This window comes from Trachemys scripta, chromosome 2 (genome assembly GCF_013100865.1).
Source record: "Trachemys scripta elegans isolate TJP31775 chromosome 2, CAS_Tse_1.0, whole genome shotgun sequence".
Classification (NCBI taxonomy): Eukaryota; Metazoa; Chordata; order Testudines; family Emydidae; genus Trachemys; species Trachemys scripta.
In genome coordinates, this window is record NC_048299.1 from 94766595 (window position 1) to 94783691 (window position 17097).

Sequence of the window (17097 nt, forward strand, 5' to 3'; positions counted from 1 at the left end):
GTGTGCATATACAAAACTCTTACTCTTGACTAGGATGAAACTTAAAAAAACAAAAAACAGAAACACAATAATAATCTTTAGACCCCATCTTGACTTTTACTGTGTCAGGGTGGAGAAAAGGGATCAGGATCAACACACAGCTACTTGAGAGATGAGAGTTGACTTGCATGAGCCTTTTTTCCCTTCCAGACCCATATTGGGATAGGCTGTTCTAGCCAATGAATCCCATTCCTCTACCCGGCTAAGAGCTTCACTTTAGAACCAAGAGTTAAATTTTTGCAATGTAACCCGTTTAAAGTGTTAGGAGCTTGGTGATACAGATATTTTTCACCCTGGCAAGCAGGCTTAGTCTTTAAAAAAGAAATGTTTCAAGACTGCTCCTCAATCGTTCCCTCTTATCTGTCTAAAGTACTTTTGTGGCCCCCACTGTAGAATCTGAACACTAGACTGCTCAGAAAATGGAATTTCCATGCCACTGGAAACTTGGACATGTGAATAAGAACGTGAGTCAAAGTTATGAAATCTATCATGAAATGGAAATTCTGAAAAACTTTCCTTCTGAAACATTGAAATGTTTTGCTTCAGTAATACTGAATCATTTAGTATCAATAATGTTGAAATGTTTTAAAATATGGCTATTTTATATTTATTTTTATCCACATATATAAAGTATATTCTAAAGGTTGAAAGGAAAGACAATGAAAGTTAAAATGAAACATTTTTACCTTGTTGAGGCTAAATGTTTTTATCTTGTCAAGCTGAAACAAGAAAGTCAAAACAAATCATTTTGCCTTTTCCCTTTGAAAATTTCTTTGAAATTGACACTTCCCATTAAACATTTCAGTTTCAAAGAAACTGCATTTTCTGACAGAAAACTGTTAAATTTGTCAAGTAGCTCAACTGTACACTTTACAAGCTCTAATGAAATCCTAAAGACACCTCAGCGTGGCACAGAAATTCTTTTATCTCCATTTTACAGATGGGGAACTGAGGCAGTGGGAGACTAAATGACTTTGTCAAGGTCTCACAGGAAGTCTGTAGAAGAGCTTGGGAGTTTCCTGAGGCTAATGCCTGGACCACATGAGGAGTCAATGAACTGTGCCTAATGAAAACAGGGAGAAATCAAGCCACTGATTTCTTTCCCACAGGCCCAGCCTGAACATTTTGGTGTTGCTTTGCTGACCTATATTTCTTACATCGATTAAAGGGTAGGGGGAGAGGGTATATTTGATGTCAAGGCCTCCTGTTTGAGGGACCAGATGCTGTGGCCTATAAGCTGCTGTGGTGGCAGCCGATGCTGCCCCTGAATGAGGCTGTTTCAGTGCCCCTTGGCCATTGCCAAGAATAATGCCACCCCAGCAATAAGTGTAAAGCTTATTTGTACAGGATACAGAAATGTCTCTGGGGACTAGTCCCAGACTGTGGTATGAACTCCCCCGGGAACTACGGACCGTCACAGACCTCGCTGCTTTCCATTCTTAGTCAAGGTGCATGTAGAGGAAGAGAGAACAAACCACACATGACAGATGTTGCTTAATGCACTACTGGAAGACGCCCAAACCGTGGTATAAAAACCTATTTCAAATAGAATAGAACATTTCCAATCTGGTTGCCATCACTGTCAGTGCTGGTCTCTGGATCGCCTCTTAAAATTTCAGTTATAAGAATGAGTTGGGGCAAATGGAGTGATTACAAGGGAGAGTGCGCTTCCAATGGATTGGTTCTGCAGATGTGTCTAAGATGTGCTTGAATTGGTGCAGTGTATCACAGAACTAACAATGAGGTATATATTGCTGCATTTGTGTCTCATACTGTACATAGTTTAAAAGATTTCAACTTCGCACATTCTATCATTTGTTCAAACTTGACTTCAATGGCATGTTTCTGACACGTTTATTCAACACTGACCATTTCTGCTGCCGTACCAAGGCTGAAAGCAGTAAGTGAAATAATGATCCATATGAGGTTTGAGGAGTGTTAAAATAGGAATGGTCTCCTTCAAAATTAATCTGCTAGGTTATATTACACAGCTTTCATTCTATTATATATTGACATCATGATGTATGACAATGTAACAAAAATTCTTATAACCATTAAAAATACCCATTTTTAATGACCACTATTAATTTCAGTTTGGGCATCCCTTCCAAATTTTCCTATTTTAGTAGCAATGCAGAAGGCCTTGTACCAATATTAATCAGCTTTTGTATTTTATAGCAGTTGTGGAATGAATGACCAGGACTACTAACTCTGAAAAACCTCTATACTGAGGTTCCTCAGCCTAGACCTTCAGCAGAGGCCCACTGAAATAAATGGAGCTATGTTGATTTTACACCAGTTTAGCACCTTATCTTCAGTATTATACAAATGGTCTTGGACTTGGACAATAACTGTCCTGCTAGGTCAATCTTTGACCTTTTCTGATCAATTTCTAACATTTTTTGCTGAATTGGGTGATGCTTTTGGTGGCTACTGTCAAACAAGTTCAACAGTGACCTAAAATGGATTTAAATTGACGTCTTAGCAAGGCCAGTTAACAGATGTTCTCAGCATTTGACCTATGTGATAATTATGGGTAAATCCTTCTTCACCCACACAGCTGTTGAAGGAACAAACTATAGCAGAACTGTTGCAATTCTGTTGTGCAGGGTGGAGGAGAGGAAGCAAACAGATTGTGTGATGCCTCCTCAGTACTCTATATGCTGCAGTGCCAAGCATCACCATGACAAACCCTGGGAGGACCTGCAGGGGTTGCTGGCTCTAATCCTTCAAACCCTTCTAGTAGGGTTTTGTCTTCTTGATTACAGGTTTATGTCATTTTTTTGGATCAAAACAAGGGTCACGCAGTTCAGGCTGACCCTTTAAAGCAAAAGCTCTTTACTTATCTGCTGGGCCTCTTGAACTTGATCTCTATCAGTATATCCCATTCCCTCAGGGGTGGTGGTTTAGTTCATCTGTCCTGGGATCTGTAGTCAATCCCATCCCCTCGCCCACTGATTTTTAGTTCCTGGGAAAAGATCACTAAATTGCTCCCAGAGAGCCAGAATAAAATTCCCAAGTCACACAGATTGATATACTATTTAAAGATAGTTTATAGTCATCAGAAAAATAATCTTTTGTGGGGGATATTCTAGAAATATAACATTAGTATCAGCTTTGTTATAATGAGAAAAAGGTGAGGATGCAGAACTGCGCCATGGAGTGATTATTTTGTTGATACTCAAAGGCGTAAAATATTTGGATTGGATGAGTGCACGTACTAGCTGGATGGTAAACAACTGACAGCTCCTATTACCTTTATAGACCAAACTTAATGGCTTGATACTGCACTGATTGAAGTCAATGGCAAAATACCCATTGACTTCAGTGATGCAGCATCAGGCTCTGTGCAATTGTTCTTTTTTAATCTAGCCATTGAAATTAAATTAATGTTTTCAATTAAATTCTAATAACAGTAGAACAACTCAGTCACTACTTGATGCTTTTTTAATCTTAGATAACATACAGCACTCAGTCTTTAATATCTGGTATTTTGTTTTATGATCTAAAACTGTTTAGACTTCCAAAATATTTTACTTTAACCATTAAAATATCTTTTAAGAGGAAGTATGAAGAATGGACTTTCTTCTTAAAAGGGATAGGGGAATGGATTGCCCGATAAGCCACATTACTCAGTAATTCTCTCTTCAATGGGGGAAGGGGTGAGACACAATTGTAAATAAAGAGGACATTGTTCAATTGTCCATGGTTAATTGTTTAAAAGTACAAAAAAATTGACTGCCTATTGCTGCAATTGTAGCCAGTTCTTCTACTTTACCTGAAAACTGTTTTATTAAAACAAAGTTTGGTCAGCAAGATTTGATCATTAATGAGTAAGTGAGAAGAGTAAAAGGGAAAACTCTCCCCAGGTTGGACTTCATCCCAGTCCTATAACAATAGGTGTAAAGCCCCATCTTCCCCCGGGCATTCTTCTGCTCTGTCTCCTAAGGAAATGTTCTTCAAGCCCATTCCCATATAACTTGTGTAACAAGTAGGGAATATTGATCTGTAATTAACCCATTGATCTCAGTGAGCACTGTGTTGTGCCCAGTGACCTGTCACGCTGCTACTTTTTGTTGAAAATCTGGATTTCTTTCAGAAAAAATAAAACAAGTAGTAATTAGTCCAATTCTTACAAAAAGAGAGGAACTGTAACATACTGAAAAATATGTCTGGGTTTTGCCCAAACTTCTGGCAGTATTCCAGAAGAGTTGACAATTTTTAGAAGCTGACGTGTCCAGTTGTGCTTTCCAGCTGAAGAATAAACTGAAGAAATATTGATGGAGACTCTGTATGCCCAGTGAAGTGAGCTGATGGATAAATTCAGAAAGATTTTGGCTGGCAAAACTATAATTCTCTCTCCACTTAGGGACGCACTGGGTTCCTTGAGATAACCAGCTAGTCTCACCAAACTACTACAAGAGAGTTTCTTATATGGACAAAGTAAAAAAAAAAAAAAAATTTCTATAAAAAGTTCCAAGTGGCCATTTAGAGAATGGGGCCTGTCTATAAGGACAGTTTGTGCATGATAAGCTAGAAGGTAAATATATAGCGCTCTAGCCTGCCACACACTAACTGGTTATGTGGGCCCTGCTACCCCACACTAAAAATGCATTTGAAATAGGAGTAGGTCAAAGCAAGCTACAGAATTTTCAGTGTATGGCTGCAGGGACCAAAAGGCCAGTTAATACGCTGCAAGCTATTGCACTGTAGATTTATATCCCAGATTAACCGCATATTAGCTGTCCTCATAGGCAAACCCCAGCTCTGTCAATAGCCACTTGAAACTTTATAGAATTCTTTCACTGTTCTCTCAATGTTTTCAGATCCCTACCATTGGTTGACTTTTTAATTGTATTTATACATTTCCTGGAGGGGGCTGCCTAAATTGCTGCAAAGCAGATTCTTAACCAGCAATAGAAATGAGAATCCACCATTCTAAATTGCAGCAATGTCACTTCCAGGGAGCTGTCCTTACAGGCCTCATTTGTTCCTCAATCACTAGACTACACTTAGACATGCCAGCAGGGCCGGCTCTGGCTTTTTTGCTGCCCTAGGCAAAAAAGTCACCCGCCGCCCCCCTCACCTCCCCCCCCAGCGCAGCTGGGGAGGGCGCCGAGCCCGGCCACGGGCCCGCAATCCCCGACCAGCCAGAGCGCCGGGGGGAGGGCGGCGAGTCCGCCGCGGCTCTGCTCTCCCCGGCGGCCAGAGCACCAGGAGCAGGGCGGAGAGCCCGACCGGGGCTCTCCACTCTCCCTGGCAGCCAGAGCACCGGGAGGAGGGCAGAGAGCCCCTGGCGGCTGGAGCGCCGCAGGGAGGGTGGCGAGCCCAATCGCGGCCCCGCTCTCGGGCCGGAGCACCCCGCTGTGCCGCCCCCCTCCAGGCGCCGCCCCAAGGACATGCTTGGTGGGCTGGTGCCTGGAGCTGGCCCTGCGTGCCAGAGACTCTGTATGAATATTCTAGTTCACATTAAATGGAAAGCGTCACTTTCAGTCATGTATCAGAGGGGTAGCCGTGTTAGTCTGAATCTGTAAAAAGCAACAGAGGGTACTGTGGCACCTTTAAGACTAACAGAAGTATTGGGAGCATAAGCTTTCATGGGTAAGAACCTCACTTCTTCAGATGCAAGAAGTGAGGTTCCTACCCACGAAAGCTTATGCTCCCAATACTTCTGTTAGTCTTAAAGGTGCCACAGGATCCTCTGTTGCTACTTTCAGTCATGTTTGTGGTGTTGCAATTATAAAGAGGGTATAGCATGAAAAACTGGAAGAGAAATCAGTCTCTTCCTGCCCTTCTTTGTTGATTAAAAACATTTGCAAGAAAAGGCTAAAGCCAAGTCTACACTACCACTTATGTCAGCAAAACATATGTTGGGGTGTAAAAAAACACCCTCCTGAGAGACCTAATTTTGCTGAGATAAGAAGTGGTGTGCACAACGCTGTGTGGGTGGAAGAGCTTCTCCTACTGACATAGCTACAGCCGTTCATTGGGGGTGGTTTAATTATGTGCTGCTGTAAACTCTCTAGTGTAGACATAGCCTATGTGAGTTTTCTGCATATTGAGGACAGTGTTGGCCTCTGGTTAATGCTTGTGAAAGGCCTTCTATATACTGTACTAATCCACCCATTTTTCAGCCTCTTTTTAATCTCACTGTCATTATGGGTCGAATATCCCATCCTCCATTCTTATCATTGAGAAGAACTGAACATATCTCCCTTTTTTGCTGTCAGTGCTATGCCATAATCAGTTGTAGGAACAATGATGAGACGCACATCAAAAAACAGCTTTCAGGGCTGAAACCCAATACTTCCAGCTTCTGCAGAAGAGATGAAGAATAGAAATCAAAGCTGGATGGTTGTAATTATTGGTATAACTAGGCCACTCTGACAGACAGAATTTTTTAATCAAAAAAGAGCAACCACATGTTTTAGAGAAAATATGTTCTTCAATTCAAGATGGTTTTCCTTTCAGACATTTAGATGCTTCATAACAAATCTGTTAATTTACAAAATGAAAAGCTACAATTAGTTTCTAACCAAAATGTGTTTAAAAAAAAAAAGAAGAAAAAGACAGTCCTGTCTATTAAAAGGCAACAATGTTTTCTTTGAAAAAGCATATGTGTGCCAATATTGCAGTGTGAAAGGTGCCAGCTTTCTTCAGTTCTGGAAAGGTGCACCCACTCCAGTATGAGCCATAGCATAAGGCCGTGTTCACAGATTTGTGGGATATGCCCTCATGGAGAGGCATGAAGAACTAGTTTGGCGGGCCGGAGGGGCTTTTCCATAGCTTCAGCTTTCATTTTTTAAAGAAGCTGAATCAATTGTGAAAAAAGCCTTAAAAATGACCCTACTGTAACTGATGAAGAAAATCTACTTGAGTCCGTAAAGAAACGGAAACAATAGCTTTGCAGTGTTAGCCGCCCTATTCCCTCTAACTGGGTGTTGCTAACTCGAATACCTATAGATGTCAACATTTTTAACAATTTCACTGCTCAAAGGACATATGAAAGAAGAGTAAGCATCATATTTGGAAGACATTTAAAGTCCGTGTTGAATGTCTAGCATTTGATAAAATATTTAAAAGGACACGATTCAGCTTCATTTGATTAACATTCCAGAATATGGCCACTAACAGCAGATGGTGGAGTTGCAGGATGATACCATTGGTCTCATTTTCCTGAAAGGGGTCTGACCTTTCAAAAGTTGGGGAAATGCTGGCATAAAGCCACATTATAGCCATTTCAGTTTTGGTAATAATCAGGTGACCTACTAGGAGTCACACATTGTAATATATAATAGTCATATACAGCTGCCTGTTTGCCACTCCCCTTCTGTTAATTGTGTTGTCCAGCTCAATCTTGAATTATGGATATCACACAAGAGCAACATGGGAGGGGAGCAGGGGAAGAAAGGAGAAAAAATGAAGATGATGCAAAAGCAGTGGAGACTCTTCCGATCAAGCAGGTTCACACTGGCCATCAAGTTTTGGAGTCAATATCTTAACATATGATACTATCCCTTATTATCTGGCTTCAGGTCTCAGTTTCACAGCTCACATATGCCTGCATTTATTTTTCACGGTCCAGGGTCCCTACATCCATGTCTGTGACAGGTTCTGCTAAGGAGGATGAGCCAACCCAGATGGGCCACTGAGTAAATTGTCTGAGTGACGGGGTAGCAGAAGCAGGTAATTGCCTGTGGAATATCTGGGCCTAATAAAGAGTTATGAAGGCTCTGTCAGGAGGTTCCAGAAGGCATGAAGCTATGGAGAAGAGTGACTTCTCAGGAGGAGCTAGTTAGGGAGCTTACTAGGAAAAGAAACACAGGAAGGGTGCTCCTAGAAAGAAGAGGTTCTGAAGGGGAATAGCTACGAGAGCCAAGCCCTAGGGAGACCTGGTCCCAGTGGAAAGATCTTACTAGTCAGCAGCTGGAGCTCCACATCGCAGAGGACCCATACACTGCTCTGGAGAAGAGGTACAATGTTTTGACCTCTGCAGGGGATTGCAATCCCAGAGAAGGAACATTTCCCCTGGTGATGGCAAGAGACCTGATTCCACAGGAGGGCTGCAGGTCAAGAAGACTCACTAATAAGGAGCTTGTACAGAGGAGATGGGTGGACTCAGATGGAGCAGACAGACTAAGGTTAACTGCCCTCCTTCCCTGCTCCCCATACAGCCAGGATGCTGAGATGTAGGCTTCCTTGGGTGTCACGTTGAACCTTTCACTGAATAAATTAGATCCCTGAAGGGGCTCTGCTCACTACATAAAAGCCACACTGCACTCAATGAAAGTTCAACAGGGGAAACTGAGGCAGGAGCATGCACATAGACTCGCCAGCCTTGACACAAGGAGGCAAGGAGTGCCCACCATGACAGTTACCAGCCTCTGTTGAAAGTGAAGAGAAGGCAAAACTGCTTCTGCTGTCAGTTCCACCAGCCATATGACTTTTTTCCAGGTACAAGCTAATAAGATCTGAATCTCTCTCTCTATGTAACCATAGTCAAACTATCAGAGCCCAAATAAGGGAGGCAAGCTGCACAGACTATTTTCTAGAAATGTGCTCTTGCCAAAAGTAAATATTGTTTCAACTGAAAAGGCAGGCTGGTGCATGGATAGCCTTTAGAAGAAATAGAGGCTTTTGCAGATAAGTAGTGATTCAACAAACAAAAATTAGAATACATTCCTTGTTTTCAGTCAACGGTTCCACATTACAATAACTTTTCTTTTGCCAGACTCCTTGTTCCTTCCTCTTCTGTTTGACACATATTGTAGTGTTTTTTTTTTTTACTCCAATGGAATATTGTATACTTCTTTGAGGCTGGCCCTTTCATAATTTTTCCTTTCTGAGAGACTTCAGATATAGTTTCTCTAACCTATCATAAGATCTAGGTACCTCTGTGCCATTCTGATTGTCATTTGCTGTATAGTTTCCCTACCTATGCCAATATTTTACTTTAATTATAAGGTAACAACAACTCCCTTCCTCATCCCAAGGGTGAGTGTTATCTACCACTCCCACAACAGCCTTCTCTTGCTCAGTAGGATTACAGCATGCATACAGGGATAATAGATATCTGGGGAGAGATTTCTCAATGCTATTGAAGATTTTTCTGAAGACAACCTCAACTCAAAGCTTTAAGGAGAGGAGAGTGTCTGACTCTCTGAATTTCTGCATATTTTTAGTTTCTATTACAACTGTCCCTACTTTCATATTTTAATACCATGTACCAATATACATACTGTCCACTCAAACATTTCAAGATGCTTTACAAACATTAATTAATTACACCTCAAAATGCCCAGGGCGAGGGGGAGTGTAAGGCATAAGATAATTCCTAAAGCTTTTCTTTGTAAAGGTTGGGACACAGAGTTCTGATATTATGGGACTGGAGGAGATGGAATAGGAAATGATTACACCTGCCTATAGTCTCCTGCCCAGAACTGCCACTGCCCAAGGCAGTCTTTTTTGCTTTGATTTACCCCACTATATATCAGAGGGATAACAAGGACCAAAACTGAACTACACCGGAATTTTTTTGCTACAAGGACTGGCTTTTAGATAAGGGTTTACATAGTGTTTAATACAGTGGAGCCTTCATTCCTAACTGAAGCTTCTAATTGCTCCATTTTGCCGTACCCAGTCATTCTTAAATCATAACATTGATTTAATCATTTTTTTAAAAAAGATGATATATTTGACTTGCCTTTTGTTTTTTGAATGTTTGTTTTCAAGCTTTTCTCTTCTACCATTGGCGCTAGAAATATACTAGAAAGAAAGCTGAATTTCTCAAGTAATCACAGGACTCAAGGAAATGGGGCTTTAAAGAAAGCACTAAATACTGTGAGATGAGTGATTGATCAAGGAAAGTTGGCAACATTGGGTTCTACCATAATAATGGACATTATCATAACAGCAAAATCCAGTGCATCTTATATATGCTTTGTGACTAAACACACAATATATTTGTTGTCATGCTTAAATAAACCAATATATATAAATTAAACAAAACTCCAGTCCTTTTATACATGATGTTTTTTCATAGGTGGCTGTCTTTTATTTATTAATTTTTTCACAAAAAAAATGTTGTCTTGCGCTTACAAGCGGGAACTCATGTATTCTAAACAGAATATATTGTAATATAAGACAAATATGTGCCATTTGTTAGTCTCCCTTCAGGGATGACCTGGGGTAATTTTTAGGGAAAGCAATCACTACATTAGAAATTATGATCTTCAAAAGCATATGTAAACTAGATTACCAGCCCCAGGGCAGGCAACACAAGTGGCAAGTATACTGGCATCCTGCTGGTGCTAATAGCTGCCTTTTCTCACAGAAGAGGGTGGCACAAGTCAACAATTAAAATAAGTACTCCATATTTTATTTAAAACAAAGATCTAAAATCATCTGCTTTTTTTTTCACTTGGATCCGCTTTAGCATTCAAATTTAAACAAATGGAGGCATAAACATGCTGTCTTCGAGAGCTGCTCTTACCAGTAAAGCACTTAACATGCAAATCTGCTACATAAATTGAGCTTACAAGTGGCATTGCATAAAGATTACTGTTACATCTCATTCTAAAGCCAGAAAGGATGTGAAAAAGATAACTTGTTAGGGAAATAACTATAAATCAAGGGAAAAATTGGCACAAGCTATTACAGGCTTAGTACAGAAACTTCCACTTTAAACAGCATTGTATAACCGAGGCATGCATAATTTGTTACATTGACCGTGGACATGAATCAAGCTATGTGATTATAAGTAAGAAAATCTTAGATTTCAGTGTCACTTGAGTTCTAATGCAAGTGTGGTTGCAGCGGAGGTGACTAGGATTTATAAACTTGAGGGGCCTAATTCTCCTGCCTTCTATCTTGCACAGTGATGTATATCCCTGCTGTACTGGTTTAAACCCTACCACATCAGAATTCTCCACTCACTTATACTGATGGTAGCATTGGCACTGGTGTAAATAATTACACAAGCCACAAGGCAATCAGGCCCTAAATTTAAGTTGCTCTAATTATGATATGGGGTCCAATTCTGTCACTGCTTGCGTGTAACTCATTGGCTTGAACAGAAATTCTGCATGAAGTATAGTCACTGTTCACAACTAACTACTTAAATCTAATTTGCTATTATTACTCTGGGGCCTGATTTTCCTCTCACTTACATCAATGTAAATCAGAAGTAATTCCTAGAGGTATGCTTGTGTAAAAGAAACGAGAAGCAGGCCCTTAATGTAAAAATGTGTTGCCTATAAACACCCTATTAATTGTCCCCCATCTGCACCATTTTATTTTTCAAACTGGAAGGTTGGAGCAACTCCACTGGCTTCAGTGTTTTTGCATAGACACAGTTCTAACTGAGAACAGATTTTGCCAATAGGCATTTTGACCAGATGTCACCTTTTTTATTTCTTGTCGGTTTGGAAAGTAATTAAGCAAGTAGATTCACTAATAAAATATCAAAAAACCCAAACTCATAAATGGACCAGATTATGCTTTCATTTATGCCTGCTTTTCAGTAGCATAATTCTGATTTAAACGGTGTTGCACTAGTAAATGCAGGATATCAGGGCAAAATCTGCCCTCATATTTTTCATGAAAACACAATCCCCATAGCACAAAGCATACCCACAATCTTTAGCACAGAAATTAGCTCTTTGATTTATTAGACTCTGATCATTAGTCTCTCTTTAGCTTGTTTTAAAGCTCAACATAGTTGTATGCTATGAAAATAGACAATAGGGGGACACACCAAAAGGACCAAAAACAAACATTAATATCGGCCAAACAAGTGAATTGAACTTCTTTTAAAATAAGTGCTAAGGATTTCAAAGTGCTTTCCTTAACTGATGTCAGCTCTAACTATACTGTGTTCAGTACATGAAAGACTTCATGGAAATATGTCTAACAATAAGTTTTGCTCAGTATTTCTTCACAACTAGCACATAAGAAAACAGCTTCTCTCTTGTTTTGCTGTCATATGAGATGTTAGAATAAAACTGCCCTTAAACAAAAAGGAATTCTTTCTAAGGTTAAAAAAAAAGTATATGTTGAGTCCAGTTCCAAGGACACATGAACCACACTGAGCACAATGGGAGCAGTCAGCAATCTAGTAAATGATCATTAAAAACCACCTTCATAATTGATAACCTTGCTGGCCTGCTCATCAGAAAGGCTAAAAACTTTCCATCCTTATGCTTATTCACTGCCTCTTTGCTTTAGATTATTGTTGACTCTCTGCAAGGATTTTTTTTTTTAATACAGCGCATGAAGACACTAGATAAAAAATAAATTGCATTAAATTATATAATAAAAAAGCCCATTAATGCGAATGCCTTCTTTCAAGGTTGTCATAATGTGTCCATTTGAAAAAGAAGCTAGTTTATTCCCATCTTTAGTGTGATAGTTTAAAATGTAGTATGCCTTTGAATTAGTTATTTTCTGAGCACATAATGGGCTATTTTGAACTTTATATCAAGGTCATTTGTAACTAACTGCCTCAACTTCCTGCCTTAGCCAGGTACAAGACACTTGCAAGTCAGTGTGAATCAGATGCTGTGTTTATTTTTTTCTAGCAGACGCTAACATGGTTGCTAACCGTTATTAGTGCCGTGACTTACAATAGTTTCATAACCATCTTTGCCTTTCTATGCCTTTTCTCCTTACTGGTGGAGACTTTAGTTATACCATTGTATAGACAAGCAGACCCTTCTAGTTATAGTGCTGAATGCTGCCTTGCTCCCAGGCTTCCTTTAGTGTACTATGATGAAAATAAGATGCCTAGAATCCTAGCCCTCTACTGGCTACTATAAATGACCAATGCGTCCTGATGGAGGTTTATCTACTGTGCCTAAAATTTGTTTGATTAGAATAGAGTTTGGTCCCATTGAAAGGCAAACCATAGTGATTGCCCACATGAGCAAGTAGCAAATATTGGACTAAGCCCTGCACCAAACTGTATCTATTCCCTTTCTATTGTAGGTGAACACCTGATAGTGAATTGCTGCTCATCTGCTGTGTTAATAAAACACCCAATATACTTAATGGTAAAATGTTATGGTTATTATACTTAAAATTAATAAACTGTTAAATGGATAAAGCTAGTGATTGTTATATCTATACATTAATCTGCGGTAAAGACTTGAGTACATAAACACATTAAATACAAATCTTCAGCCTATCTCATGAGCTAGTCCTACACTTTAGCTAATCACAGTTCTATGCAATCAAATGCATCACATGTAGGTGTAATATAATAAAATATTAGAGCAATTCTATAATACATGTGCACAATCATATAGTGTATTAGTGATAAAATTGTGCACCTATTTACCCTTCATCTGAGTGTCTCAAAGTGTTTTATGAAGTTGTTATCCCTTTTATAGATGAGGAAACTGAGGCACAAAGCCAATATCACATAGCTACTCCATGACAAAGTAAAAGTATAACCTAGCTTACCCTCTTTCCAGCCCAGTGCTTTACCCATGAGACATCACCGTCTTCCAGCCATCAGCTGATTCAGTGACTTATCACCAGAACCCACAGATGGAATTTCTATGTTATGTAGATTCACATTTGATAATTTCTAGAATTGGAATATTTCTTTTGGTAATATTTTGTATATATCTTCTAGATATAAACTGTCATTATATTGGTGTGATATTCTGAGATTTGGTATGGCAGAATACAAATGTGTTGAATTTCAGAGAATACTGCAATGCTCCTCTGTTTTCCAGTGAGGTGATAGATAGGGGATTGCTGGATGAAAAACATTGTTATTTGCAGGATGTATATTTTGTGGGTTGGTTTGGATGAACTGATCTTTGTAAATTAGATTACTTCTGTGTATTATAAATGTTTGCACAAATGCCTAGAACTTAAAGATAGACACTTCATAAGGAATTTGAGAGAATATGTATTTATAGTATAGAAAAATTCTAATTCTGTAGAAATAGAATTGCATGATGTCACATATGTAGTCAAAATCTATAATATGGCCTTCATCTGAACATGGTGAAGTGAATGTGATCATGGAGGGAAAGTGATTTTAATTTCACCTCATTTCAGTTTAGCCATCCATAAAATGGATATAATACATACAGGTATTGTGAGTCACTTAACATTTGTTACATGCTTGGAGATCCCAAGTTGAAAAGCTTAATAGATAGGCAAGGTATTATTTATAATAAAGGGATTAGAAGATGTTTCATGTGCAGAGTAGAATGTTCACCACTCTCCATTTCTGGAAACTCTTACTTACAAGTCTGTCATGGATCCTGGAGGTTAGTGTAAAGCTGGATCTGTCCCAATGATGTAGTATCTTGGCTGGCTGAAGTCCAAGACTCACATCTGTCTTTGTAGATTCTTTTTTAACTGTAATTGGCTTCTAACTAACTTGAGAGAGAGAAGAAATCTGAACTGAGAACACACAGTTCTTCAGAACTGTATTTTCCAAATTGATAAATAGATAAAATGCATAAGCTTGATCTGAAACACAAGTAATGCTTTCTGTGGAGTTACGTTAACTCTTAGAGCACCAAAGACAAAAACTTACCTTCAGTCTCTGCTCTCTTCCCCAAACTGGAGTTTTGATGAGTGCCTAAAGCCCACTCACTCCCACCAGGCTAATAATTTCATACTGACCACCCTTTACTCTGTCACCTACCCCACCCTGGCTCTTTTCTGCTTCTCCCAGCCACAGCCAGAGTTCCCTTTCTAGTCAGCCTTCCTTTGTACAGATTTTTTTAACAAAGGAAGAAGTTGTAATCTTCCAGCTAGGAGAGGGTAGATCAGTTCAGGGTGGAGGAGGGGAAAGTGGGAATGAATGGACAAAGCATCATTTCCTTCCCCAAAACCAGAATAACTGAAAACCTTCCTTGCAAACACTGATTTATGGAGGGGAGTGGTGGTTTAGGAATAGCCACTCAGTATGGTAAAATTCCCCAGCAAGGGGCTGATTTGTTGAGATACTAGTTTGAGCTTTTTGTTATTCTGAAAGGGCTCTGCACTAGATGATTCTCAGCCTAAGGGCTTGTATTGTACAAGATGCAGATGTCTTGCAAGGGATGCTGTAGATGAGGATCCCAGCAACGATGTGCCCTGATGTGCAGGGGGGAGGGGAGGATACTCTGGTGGTGAGTGTGCATCATAACAGGGCATCTATCCCCTCTACTTCTTCTGCAAGCCTCTTTTCTCCAACATGATGGTGATTTGGAAACCATGAGTAATTCCCAGTGTAGCTTTCTTCAAGGATTGCATTGGGCTAGTATTGCCAATGTGTTACCCACACAGTGGTTCCCTATGGGTTAACGGGACCTTGTCCCAGTAAAGGAGACTTTATCACACAGTAAATATTCTTAAACTTGTACATGTATTTATTAGCAATCAACAATTAATCAGCAGAATACGCACACCAACATCTAATGCTCACCACTCCCAATAAAGCAGACTGATGTCTCCCAATGGCTAGTCAGGATTTGATCTCATTCAGGGCTCCATCTTCCACATAATCTAGTTGTGCAGCAGTTAAAAATCCTAGCAGCTTTGGTCTTGAGCTGTATCCCAGAGTTAAGTTCTAATGAGCTTGTTTCCTGATCCTTATTATATAATTAAAATGAGAGGTCTTCTTATCAATACCTTAACCAATTATTTTACTCAAAGCATTTCTATGCAAAAAACACTAACCAATCATTTTCTCTATACAGGGGTTCATATGCCTAAGAACGCCTACTCATTAACTTTTTTGTCTTTCAAAGTTAGTAAAAACTTCTTAAGGTCCATTTATCTTTATGCTTCGTTAGTGGAATGCATTTGCAACAGCAAAACTTTTTACTTTTTACTATCAAGAAGAAGCTGCAGGAACTCAAGGCTAGCTTGTCCATTCTCTCCCCATTCTTATGACTTTGTGAACATATATCTGTCTCTGATAGTAATGCTGCAGCTGCAGCCTGTACTTTCCTATCTGTCTGCCTACGTCAAGGCTGAATTCTCCTGACTCCCTAGTTTTTGTTTTGAACTTATGGTGACTGAGCATACAGGATGACTGTGGGTTATGCTATACAAGATGGCTATGAGTCATGTCAGGTCCAGGCCTCTCATTAGAAATGGTTCTGGACTCTTCAAATGAAGTGAGCTGGAGTGGAGATTGGAAGAGCATATCACATCTGGTTTAATAAAAAAAAAAAAAAAAAAGGCCAAGCAAAGCTCCCATTGCAAAGTGCATTCACCCAGAAGACTTCTGAATAGGTGAAAATTCCTTCTGGATTCCCGCTGCTGGAATAAAAGCCATAATGCAGCCCATAGCTCTATTAGTGCTGGTCACTTTTGTTAAGTCACCTTGTATCTGAGTGGAAAGAAACATGGAGGCAATTCAAATTTTTTTGGTTGCATCTTAAGAAAACTGCATCCTGTTTTGTAAGCAGTGCCAGCACACAGTTGTAATTGCTTTCATTTTCACTGCTAGCTTTTGGGCAGCACTTTAACTGAGTGTGATAAATCAGCCCAATAGTCAAGACCTTTCTGAGGAACCGGGTGTGGAATACTTACTGCGGGGCAATTACTATACCATCCGTCTGGAAAAGAAGAAAGTGAAACTAATAATTCAGGAGAGCAGCAAAAGCATGGGGAGGGAAATTCTCACATGACACCTACTCATAGCACAATGAATTCCTATAGCACAATGCTGTTCAGGAATGGACTTAGAGCCTGAACTTCGGAGGTGCTGAGTGCCTGTGGAATGAGGCTGTGCACTCCTGCTATTGACTTAGAGCAGAGTTGAGGTGATCAGCATCTATAGGGATCAGACCATACGTTGTTGTTGGTTTTTAAATAATTTTGTTTTGTTTAAACAGTTATCTGTCATCCTTGCTAGTTTTCTAATTAAATTATTTTCACTGGAAAGACTGGATGTTCCTACGGGTTTTAATGCCTTTAAGAATCTAACAATGGGTTTAGGTTTTAGAATTTTTCCTTGGGGGGAAAAATGACAATTGTTTCTCCTCCACACACCTCAGCATGATCTACATGATAAATTCATGGAATCTGTAGGAATTTGTA

The 17097-nt window shown here is 39.6% G+C and overlaps 1 protein-coding gene and 1 long non-coding RNA gene across 2 annotated transcripts in view; one reads left to right on the plus strand and one right to left on the minus strand.

Annotated features, from left to right (window-relative positions):
- Nucleotides 1–15776, minus strand: part of LOC117872628 — a 40535-nt gene extending 24759 nt beyond the window's left edge. The window contains exons 1-2 of the long non-coding RNA XR_004644537.1: nucleotides 15473–15776; nucleotides 14303–14432 (exon numbers count right to left, since the gene is read on the minus strand). This is a non-coding gene — a long non-coding RNA (uncharacterized LOC117872628). The remainder of the gene's footprint in view (nucleotides 1–14302; nucleotides 14433–15472) is intronic.
- CNTNAP2 (contactin associated protein 2) overlaps nucleotides 1–17097 on the plus strand; it is a 1628923-nt gene that overhangs the window by 250572 nt on the left and 1361254 nt on the right. The gene's annotated exons all lie outside the window — the stretch shown is intronic.